We start from the raw sequence: 13,700 nt of genomic DNA, 5'->3' as shown, positions 1-13,700 counted from the left end.
GTTAATCCTCACACAAGCTGATGACTCGGGACTGATGTTATTCCATTGCACAGGTGATGAGACTGAGGCACAGAGAGATTAAGCACTTGCTCAGGGCCTGCTGAATTTATGGACTATTTGTATAAAACTGCTTCCACATATATTTTCTTATTTGATGTCATAGCAAACTTGTGATTCACAAACGAATATTTTATTTTTATTTATGTATTTATTTATTTTGGCCGCACTGCGTGGTTTGTGGGATCTTAGTTCCCCATCCAGGGATCAAACCTGGGCTCCCCTGCAGTGGAAGCGCAGAGTCCTAACCACTGGACCGCCAGGGAATTCCCGAAAATTTTCTTATTTTTATCACCTCCATTTTAGAGGAGGAGAACCAGAGCTTGCACTAGCCCTGTCACTTTTGAGCTATGTAAGCTTGAGCAAGCACTCTACCTCTTCAAGCCCTAATTTCTGTAAAATGGTCAGGGTGAACCGGACTCTCTCTAAGATCCATCCCCACCTCCTCCGTGCTGGAATACCCAAGATAATGAAGAGAGATGGCCTTGTTCTCTGGAATGTCCTTCCCCTATGTCTGGCAAACCTGAGGTCTCTTGGCTTAAATACAGGCATGTGGGCACCACCATAGTGGTTGTGAGTAATTATGCGACTTAACTATCCATGCACCCAAGGGCAGAGGAGAGGGGTTGCATTTTTACACTGATCTAATCAAAGCCTGCTTCATTCAGAATGTGCAACAATTCTGATTCCATGAGCACCCAATGGATGGTCTAGGGCCGGCTTCCCTTGAGGTGATGTTGAGGAAATGACACGGGGTGTTCACTCATGAAAAGTCCTGGGGCATCACCCAAGGAACGAGCCACATGGGAGATGGACACGGCCATCAGGTCGCGCCTCTCAAGGTCTAAAGCATCAGGGAAACTCCCCGATTACATATGCATGGCAAGATCGGAGGCTGAAGCCCTAGTGTTTTTCTGGGTATTTTTGTTTTGTTTTTTTCTTTTCTTAAGGCACTCAATTCTGTTTACATTTAAAAGGGCACTGTGTTCTGGCAGAATTTGCTTTTAAAATAAAAGGTAGGGGATAGATAAGAAATTAATGGGCCTCTTGAGTACATGATGACCTGTCATAGCTTTGACACCCGACATTTGGAGAGTGGGGAGTAGATGAAATACAACACAGTAAAGCTTTCACTGACTCAAAAGGTTCAGAGAACTGGGCATTTTGTCAGAAGCTGTTGAACAACTACAATGTATTCAATTTGGAGAGACCTAGCTTGCCACCTATTATTAGAGTAAAAAAAAAAAAATTTCTACCCAACACTAAATCTTCCTGTTCTAGAGAATTCCCACTGAGAGTTCTGGGGTAAGGCAGAGCCCATCTCCACTGCAGAAGTCTAAAAGATATTCACTTTCCCAGCTTCCCTTGCAGCTAAGTCACAGCCAATCAGCTGGGCCCATGAGCTTTCAATCAGAAACTGGTGATGCAAAGAAGTAGGGCCAATGGAAAGGCATTCTGGTGAGGCCAGCAGCAAAGCAGCAACCTCTGATATCCAGGAACAGTGATGGTGACCTCGGTACACTGGTAATGTCCTCTGCTCAGGGGAGATGTCAGCAGTGTCCTTACTAGGCTGCTTCTCAGGCATGATTTTGGCCTTAGTCCTCACTGCCATATTGCCTCCTTTGTTCCAGCTCATTTTCTAAGCCTGGGTCTTCCAGGTGATTCTGTGAGCTCCCCAATAGCCTTTCAACAAACTATTTTTCTTCTTAAATCAGCCAGAGTTGGTTTCTGTTGTTTATAACTAGGAACTCTGATGGAGGTACTAGTTATGTGACTTGGGCAAGTTACTTCATCTCCCAGACCCTCAGCTTTCCTATCTGTAAAATGGGGATCATACTCATGTCTTTCATTTATTCACTCAGGAAATACGTAATTATTGAACACCTGCTAGGTGCTAGGCACTGTCTAGCTCTCCTACACTCATACATTTATAGTCTGATGGGAAAGACAGACATTAACAAATTTTCACGGAAGTAATTTATTACAGTTGTGTAAGATTTTTGGAAAAATTCATAGCAGCATAATTTATAATAGCCCAAAACAAGCCAAATGTCTATCAACCGATGAATGGAAAAACAAAATGTGGTATATCCATGCAATGGAATATTATTCACCCATACAAGAAATGAAATACTGATATACACTACAACATGGATAAACCTTGGAAACATTATCCTAAATGAAAGAAGGCAAGCACAAAAGGCTACATATTGTATAATTCCATTTATATGAAATGTCCAGAAAAGGCAAATCCATAGAGACAGAAAGTAGATTGCTGGTCTCCAGGGGCTGGGGGGCAGGGAGGATTGAGAGTGTGAAAGTTTTCATTTGGGGCGATGAAAATGTTCTGGAATTATACAGTATATATTGACGATGGTTGCACAAACCTGTGACTCTACTAAGAACCACGGAATTGTATACTTTAAAAGGGTGAATTTTACAGTATATGAATTATATCTCTAAAGAGGGCTCTCACTCTTATTCCATTCCTCATCACTGCCTTCCCTTTGTGCCCTATCCTCTTTCTCTCCAAATGCAGATAGTTTTTCTCAGCGCTGCTGAGAAAGATAGCCTCTGTATCCCTAGATGCATAGGCTTCTGGCTTAGCAGGCCCATCGGAAACAAAGATCCTCCCTCTCTCCAGGTCTCTTGAAATCAATTCCAGAGAAGACCCTGATTGGCCCCACTTAGGTCACATGCCCATTTACAGGCTAATCACTGTGGGGAAGGGGGGCAGGGTAAGACTATGATTGGCTCAGCTTAGTTACCTGGAAACCCCTGTTGGGAAGGAGGTGGGCTCTGCGATTATCAGCCCCACCAGAACCACAGTATGAAGGGGGAAATTTTCAGGGACTTCCCTGGTGGTCCAGTGGTTAAGACTCCATGCTCCCAATGCAGGGGGGCCCGGGTTCGATCCCTGGTCAGGGAACTAGATCCCACATGCCGCAACTAAGACCCAGTGCAGCCAAATAAATAAATGTTTTTTAAAAATAAAAAAAATAAAGGGGGAAATTTTCCCCCAAAGGAAAGGAGGGGCTGTGACCAAAAGAGGTGGGGATGAGATGGTATGCTTGACAACCAATATCTATCCTGCTTCACCATGATCACTACAGAAACCAAGTCTGTTCTAGGGGTGCCAGAAAAACTTCCCTAAGCGCTGTTAAGACCTAGAGAATAAGTAGAAACTAGTGAAATAAAACCTGTACCTGAGAAAGAATGTTACAGGTGGAGGTAACAACTCACAAGAGAAGATAATATAGTTGACCCTTGAACAACACAGGTTTGAACCAGGTGGGTAGAACTGCAGGTAGAAAGGCCAACTATAAGCTATACTAAGATTTTCCACTGCGCAAAGTGCCAGCGTCCCAACCCCCTTGTCGTTCAAGGGTCAACTGCATATGTTAAAATACATCAACTCTAAACCACTAAGTAATTATCACTCTAGGACCCAGGAATCCTGACTCCCAGACTAGGTTCCTTTCTGCTTTGGAGAGCTGTGACTTAGAACACACCCTGCCTCAGGTAGCCTGTGGAAAGCTCCACCTGAGATCCGTCACTGCTGGTGAGTAACGTACCTGATTCTAGAAGACTCTCTGTTTAGTGTCATAAGCGAAATAAACACCATTTCATGCCTAGTGTTCCATCCCTCTTCCCACATAAAGGTTGCAAGCAGATATTTTCATAATCCTCACTTCCATCTATGTAAAACTGTGCCAACAACAGTCGATAATGTCAGCTCAAACATATTGCTTGCATCTTGGAACTCTGCACAGCGGGGTTTTGGGGTTTTTATTTAATGTTAAAAAGTGGGGGTGTTGCAAAGCTGGACTGATACGATGCATAGACTGTATGAAGCTGGAAGAGAATGTAAAGGTCATCCACCCGCTCGTCTTAAGGATGGGAAAAATCAAGGCGTACTGGAAGATTTTAGTGACTTGGTCAAAGCTACACAGATGCTCCTGTCCCCTAAGCTGTCCATTTCTGGCTCAGTCAGGACCCATTTGGTTGTAAAGGGCAGAGCCAGTGAAAAGTCCACAGGCAGGGCTGGAACTGGGGGCTCAGATGACGTCATCACGACACACTCCCACTCTCTACTTGAGGTAGAGACTGTCCTGATCTGCCCAGGACTGAGGGGGTTCCCAGGATGCAGGACTTTATGTTCCAAAATCAGGTCCGTCTGGGATGAGTTGGTCACTCTAGTCTGTCTCTTCAGCTGTGCTGTCCTCTCCATCTTCTCTCACAGAGGCAAGATGGCTGCAGGGCTATGTCCCACCCTCTCAGGAACTCCTGCAGAAAAGGGCTATCTGAGTATCACCAGCAGGAGTCCTGCAATCCGCTCTGATTGGCCAGATTTGGGTCACATGCACTGAATGCCTCACTGTATCCAAGAGGTCAGGCTTGTGCTCAGCTTCTCCTAGACCTTGTAGAGAAATGACTACACAAGACCACACACTGGTCACCATTTCATTGCTGTAATTTGATGCCCATGTGCGATGCCTGGAACTGCATAACAAAATATATGTATATGTGTACATAAAAGATGATTGATACATAGATGACAAACATATAAACAACTGTATAACAAGATATATAACCTAGCAACTGTATAACAAGATGGTGCTGGTGACCCTGTAAGAAATTGTTCCCAGGACCTAGATTTCAGATCCAGATGACATACCCTGACAAAGGCACTTTTTGCAATCATATGAAATGATGCTACAGGAGTTTCAACCGGACCTCACCCTGGACAGGCAGAAGCCCATCACCACAAATCCAAATGTATCTCCTAGGAGGAAATGGGGTGACCTAAAGAAGCAGTCCTCCCTTGGGACTTCCCTGGTGGCACAGTGGTTAAGAAGCCGCCTGCCAATGCAGGTGACACGGGTTCGATCCCTGGTCCAGGAAGACCCCACGTGCTGTGGAGCAACTAAGCCTATGTGCCACGACTACTGAGCCTGCGCTTAGAGCCCTTGAGCCACAACTACTGAGCCCATGCACCGCAACTACTGAAGCCCGTGTGCCTACAGAGCCTGTGCTCCACAACAAGAGAAGCCACCGCAATGAGAAGCCCGCGCACCACAACCAAGAGTAGCCCCCGCTCGCAACTAGAGAAAGCCCGCGCACAGCAACAAAGACCCAACGCAGCCAAAAAATAAATTAAAAAAAAAAAACTTTATTAAAAGAAAAAAAATAAGAAGCAGTCCTCCCAGTGCATCCTCCAGCCTGAAACTTCCTGGTCCACTTTGCTGAGATTGTACCCTTTGTGCTTGTCACAGGAAACTGTGCTATCTGTAAGATTCCGGGGTGGTTTTGTCAAGCCCGCAACCCTGTCCTGTGGAGAAATGCTTCACCTGGGCGACGTGCCCACCCTGTCACCTGTAGGTGAGGCAGTCCCATAAAACACAGGTAAGTTATGTATCAAGGACGGCATGCTGTTGCCAAAAGAAGGAGGGCGATGGATTTAAGAGTCCCAAAACAACACACATCCACCCCATCATTTCGTGCTGTTTAATTCTGCTGACTTTTCATATCACGGTAGTCCCCTCTTATCCACGCTTTTACTTTCTTCGGTTTCAGTGACCCGAGGCCAACCTCCATCCGAAAATATTAAATGGAAAATTCCAGAAATAAGCAAGTAATAAGGTTTAAATCGCACATTCTGAGCAGCGTGATGAAATCATGCATCATCCTGCTCCATCCTGCCTGGGATGTGAATCATCCCTTTGTCCAGCGCATTCCATCCCTTAGTCACCTAGTAGCCGTTAGGGTTATCATCAGATCAACTGTCATGGTATCGCAGTGCTTGTGTTCAACTGACCCTTATTGTACTTAATAATGGCCCCACACCCTGGCACACTGCTGATGGGGTGCACATTGATTAAGCCTCTCTGGATAACATTTGGACATCCCTGTCAAATTTAAAATTCCTATACCCTTTGACTTGGGAATTATCCTCCCAGGAATTTATCCAACAAATATTTTGGTAAGTGGGGAAAGGGTGTATATTCAGGTTAATTACCGTGGCATGGTCAGAGAGGACTGGAAACCAACTGTTAACAGGGGGTCAGTGAAATATATTGTCATGTGTCCGCAATGGAATAAGACTTGCTCAAGGCATAAGGCAGCTCTGTGTTTACTGATGTGTATCTCTAATATACATCGGTAAGTGCAGGAGCAAGGTGAAGAATGGCCATATAATTATTTTGTATTATTCCTGGCATGGCTGCATGTAAATCAAACACTTGTAGATCAAATTGATTTAAATATTGTAGAAACTCTTTTTCAAGAAACACTACTACATATCCTTTGAGAAAATGAAGACTGCTTCAATAAAATGAATAAAATGAAAATGTTATGCTTCAGTAAAATGAAATCAGCTCCCAATTTGTATCACAGGGACCCAGCAGGTTACAAAACTCTGCTCAAATGGTTTAATTTAAGAGGTTTTAATGAAGGGATCAGTTACGGAGGTGTGGATAGAGTTAAAGGAGCCTTCAAGAGATGAGGGCAGCAGGAAGCTGTTGCTAGCTCTGGGTCTTCAAGGGCAAGGGGAGAAAAGCAATTCTGCAGAACCCAATGAGAACTGAAATCAGGGCGGAGGAGCTGCCTGGCAGGAATCAAAGTCATGGAAGGGTTGAGCTGATGGTGCCAAAGCAAAGAGGGAGTGAGGAAGAAATACTCTGACTATTATGACTTCCTCCCACCCTCTAATTTTTTTGCCCGTAACTTCCATTGACCAAATCAAAATGGAAACCCGAGGGCAAGGGAGCCCAGGTAAGGTGATGTGCAGGGCTCAGCCCTAGGTCTAGAGAAGGACAGCACATGGACTGAGGGGAGGCAAGGCGAGGGATGCTGAGGGTCCCCTGCATGACCCACCCTGTTGCATCCTCTCAGCATCCTTCTTGCCCCTCACTCAGATGAGGAAACTCTCATCCCCAGCATTACTGAGACACCAAATTCCATAAACTGCCCTGTCGTGGAAAGGAGATGTCAGTTCAGTCACACTGTCACTTGGAACCTAAATTGTAACACACCCTTCACGTGAGGTAGCAGAAAAAGGAAACTGTAATTGATTAGATAAGACATGTGTAACAACTACCATCCACACCTTTCGGTCCCCTGCTGATCAAGGGACTGAAATCGACAACCAAGCCTCCTTCTTCCACCACCCAATCCACCTTCTCCCTACTCTCAGCACTGCAGATGACTAGAGTTTTATTTACTTGATAGGATGAGTCAACCTTTTATTTCCATAGGATTAGAGCCCTTAGTGACTCAATATTCACTGGGTTGTCATGGTTTTTCACTAACCGTTATTACTGTATATGAGAGTGCTAAGAAGTGACCCAGTGAGTCTTCTGGGCTCTGGATATGGTTTTTTTTTTTTTGCCTTTGTTGGGTGGCAGTAACCTAATTTTCCTTGATGATAAGGATCAACCCCCCCCCCCTCCCCGGTCAACACACTAAGCTTCCATCTGCTTGTTGGTCCAGTGGCATGAGGAGCCTCAAATGGCCAGGGACACTTTCAGCTTCAGCTCTAATAGAACTATGCCTGTGGTCCCTGGTGGAAACCAGGACCTCCAAACTCACCAACCAGGGATTTCAGGGATGGGAAGCCAAAACACTCTAAGTGGGTTGTTAGGTGTAACAGTCTAAAAATGAGATGGGGTTACTCCCACCTCCCCCTTGGTTCCACGGCCTTGTATTTTGGTATGGGGGAAACACTGTATTTACTATATTTCACAGGACAGAAGCCCCAAACTTTAAGGACGTTATTTCCCGGTGGTCTTTAGGTCATTCTACAGTTCTATTAAGCTTCTGAGTGGTGGGTCACACAGTAGTATCAGCTAATTTTGTCAGCAAGAGGCCAGTGCTGTACTTCCTCTGCCATAACGTGAGTTCCTTGGTTATTTAGAGGTGAGATGGTGTAGGACACCAAGGCAGTTGAGGTCCCTTCAGAGTCCACATGGCAGCTGTGTTAAAAACCAGTCAGCTATGCCTCTGGTCCCGATTCTCCTCTACATGGAAGAAGAATTCTCTTCCCAAGGTCTAGCAGCCTACCCTCTGTTTTATCCTCCCTGCTGGTTTCCTGTAAACTTCAGGAGGCGGAATGGTGTCATAGGAAAGCACATGAGTTTTAGAGTCAAAAGTCCCAGATTCAAATCCCAGCTCTGCTCCATATGACCTGTGAGATTCTAACTATGCAGTTTCCTTGTGAATAAAATAGGGATATTATACCTACCTTGCAGGTTTTGGGGTGAATTAAATAAACTAATGTAGATTAAAAAGTCAGGCACACAATACACATTCAATAAACATTCCTCCCTCCCTCCTGCCTTCAAACTAAACTCCACATCTGAAGCATCCATTTTAGAAACTGTTTATAACAAAACATGTACCTTAGGGAAATTTATAAAACAATACCGGTTGAATTTTCTCTGCCTCAGCCTTGCTGCCCTGATGATGTGCATGGCATAGATTTATAATAAAAATCTACAGCTCTCAGCTTTTCAATTCCTCATCTTTTACTTTCACACATGGCCAGCTCAGCATTCTTCTCTGTCTCAATGTTTCTAAATCTGCCAGTTTTGTGCAAGCCAAAATCCCCTGTCTGGGCTTGAGTCCAGTTTTCTCAGCAGATGATTTCTTTTGGTAAGCCCTAATACTTACAAATCATCCTCTGGTCTAACTCAACCCTTGGCCCGAGTTATACACGTAAGCACATGAGACTGTAGGGGGTTAGAGGAGAGAAGGGTGGAGGGGAGAATGTGTATTTGTGTGTGACCCAGTCTTTGAATAACTTTCTTGCATGGGAGTTCCATACTGTCAAGATTGTTGTTTGCAAGCAACAGAAATCAGACTACCAGGGTCCATAGCATTGGAAAGAGGCTGAAGAAACAGATGTGGAAAACAGGTGGGAACCAAGACAGCCCAAGAGGACCAGACAGCAAGGACCATGCAAAGCTGCTGCCACAAGGACCACCTGAGTCAGCACCCCTTCCAGTGATGCTGGCCAGGAACGCCTTCCAGTGAGGAACCACCAGCTTCCTTCCATCTTTCCCCAGGAGAGTGTGATCAGTCAAGTCTAAGTCCATGCCTGTCCCTGGCCTGACCACAGCAGGGAGCAAGAAAATCTGGTCCCCTTAGGTTCTGTATCTGGAAATAAGCACTACCTCCCACCAAGACACAGTGGGGCCTCCCCCTAAATCAGGGGGCTAGTAGGAGGGTGCTACTAACTGGATGGTAAATATATACACACAACAAATTTTCAACAGACATTCATTCACTTGGTTTTAGGCAATTTACAATCCTTGGCTGACTTGTTTAAAAGGAAGTTTGTTATAACTTATTTGTAGTGAGAAAGAGCACTACATATATTTTGTAACATTTTTTAAGGCCTGAAAATGGAACATTTCATCTCATGGTTACAGGGCTGTGTGCTGTAACCACTGGCAGAGAAAAACCATCTCAGATGGATCAGATACAAGAGGGCAAAAGAGAAGGGTCCCTCTAAATGTTGTTCCAAATAGAGTTCCTGCCTCCTTCTGGGCAGGTCTGGGCAATTAGAAAGAAGTCCTTCCAGAAACACAGGCGACCTCCCCCCAGGCAGAGGAAATACAGAGTTTGCTCTGTTCTCGGCCCTAAAACCAGTGAAAGTGAGGCCTCACGCAAACAATGAGACTCTAGTCCTCAGTCTTCCATCCAACCATTCACTTCTCCTTTCACCTAAGCTAGAATCTTGAGAGCCCTCCTTGGTGCTTCCCTGACTTCATCCTTTGCATCCGACCGATCGCCAAATCCTGCAGTGTTTGCCTCCTACACACATCTCAAGTCCCTCTTCTCCTCACACCCCCGCTGCCTCTCTCTTGGCTCTGATGCTCATCAGCTGCTGTCTGGAAACAGCAACATCCTCTAACTTGTGTCCTGTCTCCTGTCCTTGTGCTTCTTCCATTCACCCCTCTGACACCCAAGAGAGAAGTACCTACAGCAAAATTGACCCATGTGATTCCCCTGCTTACAGCTCTTCCGTGGCTCCCACCGCTTCAGATCAAGCCCAGGCTTTCCAACAATCCTCACTGAGCCCTCTGCTGCCTGCCCGCAACCTCTTCATCCCTAGCTCTCCTCAGTCCCTGCCTCACATTCTGACCTTCACCGCACCCAGTGCTGTTCCCCTCCTCTTGTCGTTGGTCCATCTGTCTCCTCCACCTGGGTGGCCACCCCACTCCCATCTTTATCTCCATTTGCTTCATCAGTTCTTACTCATCCTTTAAGACCCAGCTCAAGAGCAACTCCAGGAAGCCTTGCCTGACTGTTCCAGGTTGACTTAGGTGCTTTATCCCTGTGTGTGTCCCAACGACCTCTGTGCAAACCTCTCTCACTGTACACATCACATAGTTTTAGGAGAACATATTTATGTGTCTCTCTCTCCCCATGGCCTCTACACCCCTGAGGGTCAATGTTCATCTGTGTTCCCTAAGCTGCTTTAGATAGAAGAGGACCAGGAACATAGCAAGGGTGTGATATATCCCTGCTGAAACAATGAATGAATGACGTTCTATAATAAACTTTACAGCCTGTAAAATGATCAAAAACAGAACGAAAGATAACCACTCCTTTTGCTTAGTTGACAGAAGAGAGAAACAATCTAATTTATGTGCCATCTCTTCAATAAACACACAATTTGAAGATGTTTAGCAAAAGCTTTTATGGAATACCATTTTTAGCAAAGCAGATGTTTAAAAGACTAAATTATTTCTTAAATTACTATCAACAGTAAATTCTGGTTGAAAATATTAAGTCCCTTAAGGGACTGAATTTCTCAGGCAGTAGTCAGAATGGGAAAGAAGATGAACATTCTGTACTTCTTTTTAAATTACTTTCTTCTTCCTGAAATGAATGTACTGTTGTTTAAAAGAAATCGTGGGTTCATTTTATTTTTATTTTTATCGAATAACCTGAGATTAACAGTAAAATGGTTTTTAGGTCACAGACCACAGTTTCTAGGCTACAACTTAGAAATTCAATTCCACATACATGGAGACTCCATATGTGCCCGCTATCGGGCATACATCAGTGAACAGAATCCACTTACAGACTTCAGCTTTCTGGGGAAAATAATGGCTAAGACAGGCAGAGATATACAAATCACCCAAGAAAAGACAGGAGAGAATTGTTTTTCTATTTCCCGATGAAAATTTGTAATTATTGTTATTGATCACCTTTCAACCAATGATGTCATAGAATAATTTAATGATCTCTATAACATGTACATGTACATAAATGTGAAAACTGAACACCAAGTAGGTTAAGTGACTTCTCCAGGATTTGACAAATCAATAGCTGACTCATATGAGGAAACACACTTAACATGACTAACAAACTTCTTCTCCAATAACTAGGGTTGACAAGTCCAAATATGCAGTTATCACAATTTGTCAAAATACAACAAACTGGGGCTTCCCTCGTGGCACAGTGGTTGAGAGTCTGCCTGCTAATGCAGGGGACATGGGTTCGAGCCCTGGTCTGGGAAGATCCCACATGTCGTAGAACAGCTGGGCCCGTGAGCCACAATTACTGAGCCTGCGCATCTGGAGCCTGTGCTCCGCAACAAGAGAGGCCGCGATAATGAGAGGCCCGCGCACCGCGATGAAGAGTGGCCCCCGCTTGCCACAACTAGAGAAAGCCCTCGCACAGAAACGAAGACCCGGCACAGCCATAAATAAATAAATAAATAAATAATTTTAAAAAAAGAAAAACAACAAACTGTAGATCTGCATTCAATCTGACGGTCAGGTAAGGACTTACAAGGCACCTGATTTTTCAAATCTTCTGTTCCTCTAAGGATCCTCGTTGACTTTGAAGAGGAGTCTCTTTAAGGGCTCAAATACCTGTTACTGTTTTTCTTCTACCCTTTGGACCAAACTCACTGATGAGAAGTCCTGATAAAATCCAATCATTGGAATGTGTGAAACAAAGGGTTTGAATTTTACTTTGAAATTTACTTTTCTCAGGGACATTGGTCAGTAGAAAAGGTTAATGGAATATTCTAACCTTATTGGTTTGGTCTCACGGTACCCAGTTCCCAGGACTGCTACTAACCAGCTCTGTGTTCCTGAGTGAGTTTTTCTTCTTTGGAATTGGACTAGGTAACCTCTAAAAGTTTGTTCTGATTTTTATAAGCAGAGTTTCAAGTAAGTGGTTAACATACCTGAGCCTCAGTCTCTTCATCTGTAAACTGGGAATAAAACACCATTTTTCAAAGTTATGTGAATGTGAGTGATAATATAAGTAAGTAAATCACAAGACACAATGTCTAGATGAATTTCAGTCTGAGCTATTTTTGTTATTTTTTTAAATCTCAGAATTAAAATTTGCTACTCAGGCATTCAAGATACCATTTGAAGAATTATAGATAGGCTAGTTTTAACCAATTTCAGGAACTAATACTGTATTTAAAGCTTTACATCTATAACAAATGTAACAAAAATTTAATATAACAAATTTAACATTCACATTTTAAAATCTGTGGATTTTTTAAAAAACACTAGAAGTCTGGGCTATTGGTGTAAATGCTGTGGTTTTATTCATTTCCCTATATTATACAAAAGTTAGTAGTTTTGTCTCCAAATCCTTTTTGTTACTTATCAAAAGAAAAAAAAGAATTTTCATTAAAATTGAGCCATTGAGCTATAAAAGGAGGTGGATTATAGCAAAATGTCCTTGACCCTCTCTCAGAAACAGAACCAGGCCCCCATTTGAGGAATAGCAAATGATTCTCATTAAAGTAATGAGAATATTCTCAGTGACATGTGTCTGACTGATTTTAATTTAGTTGACAGGACTCCTGGCAGCCAGAGACCCAGAAATAACACACAGCTGGCAGTTCCTGCTCAAACACAACTAACGGACGTATTTCACACTGTTTCAAGGATGCCCTACCCTAGACAGCCAGGGCACAAGGTCATATGCAAATTGCTGTGGCATTAAACATTCCTCGTGACAGCACTAGCAGGTTGCGAATACACTAGCTCCTCCTTTATCAAATTTACTCTGACTTGAACAGGGTGAGCCAACAGATTTGGTTGATTCCAGTCCCCGCCCAACCCAACAAGCTAAAGTTATTTTTAACTTACAACTACTGCTGTTAAGTATTTTTCACACCAAAAAATACCTTTTTAGAAAGAGAAACTATGAAAAAACAAAATATCATTACATTTCAGTGAGAAGTAGTCAGTCCCTCGGCCAAAGCTATAAACAAATGTCGTTTTGGATTAGAAACGTATTTATCATATTTATTATACTTATCAAGTTTTTCACAGTCCTTTCTACAAACAATTTCTCTAAACAGCCTTATGAGGTAGCAGCCAGGCTAAAATTTTGTCAGCTTTACCTTTGAAAATGTAGTCTTTGGAACAGAATAAAGCCCACTTCCATAGTTCAAGTGCAACAAATAATAACTAATAATATGTAAACTATCATTTCATTGTACAATTTCCTCCAATAGACACATTTTCCCATATCTGGAAATTAGCTAAGCGAGCTGGGCTCCATGCCCTCAAAACTTAAAATCTGGTGGGGAAGACATAAATGGACTTAAGCAAGTTTTGCATAAAGATAAATAAGAATAACTACTACTGATGTTA

Source organism: Balaenoptera physalus, assembly GCF_965194825.1.
Source record: "Balaenoptera physalus genome assembly, chromosome: 17".
NCBI classification, from domain to species: domain Eukaryota; kingdom Metazoa; phylum Chordata; class Mammalia; order Artiodactyla; family Balaenopteridae; genus Balaenoptera; species Balaenoptera physalus.
This window is presented reverse-complemented; position numbering follows the sequence as displayed.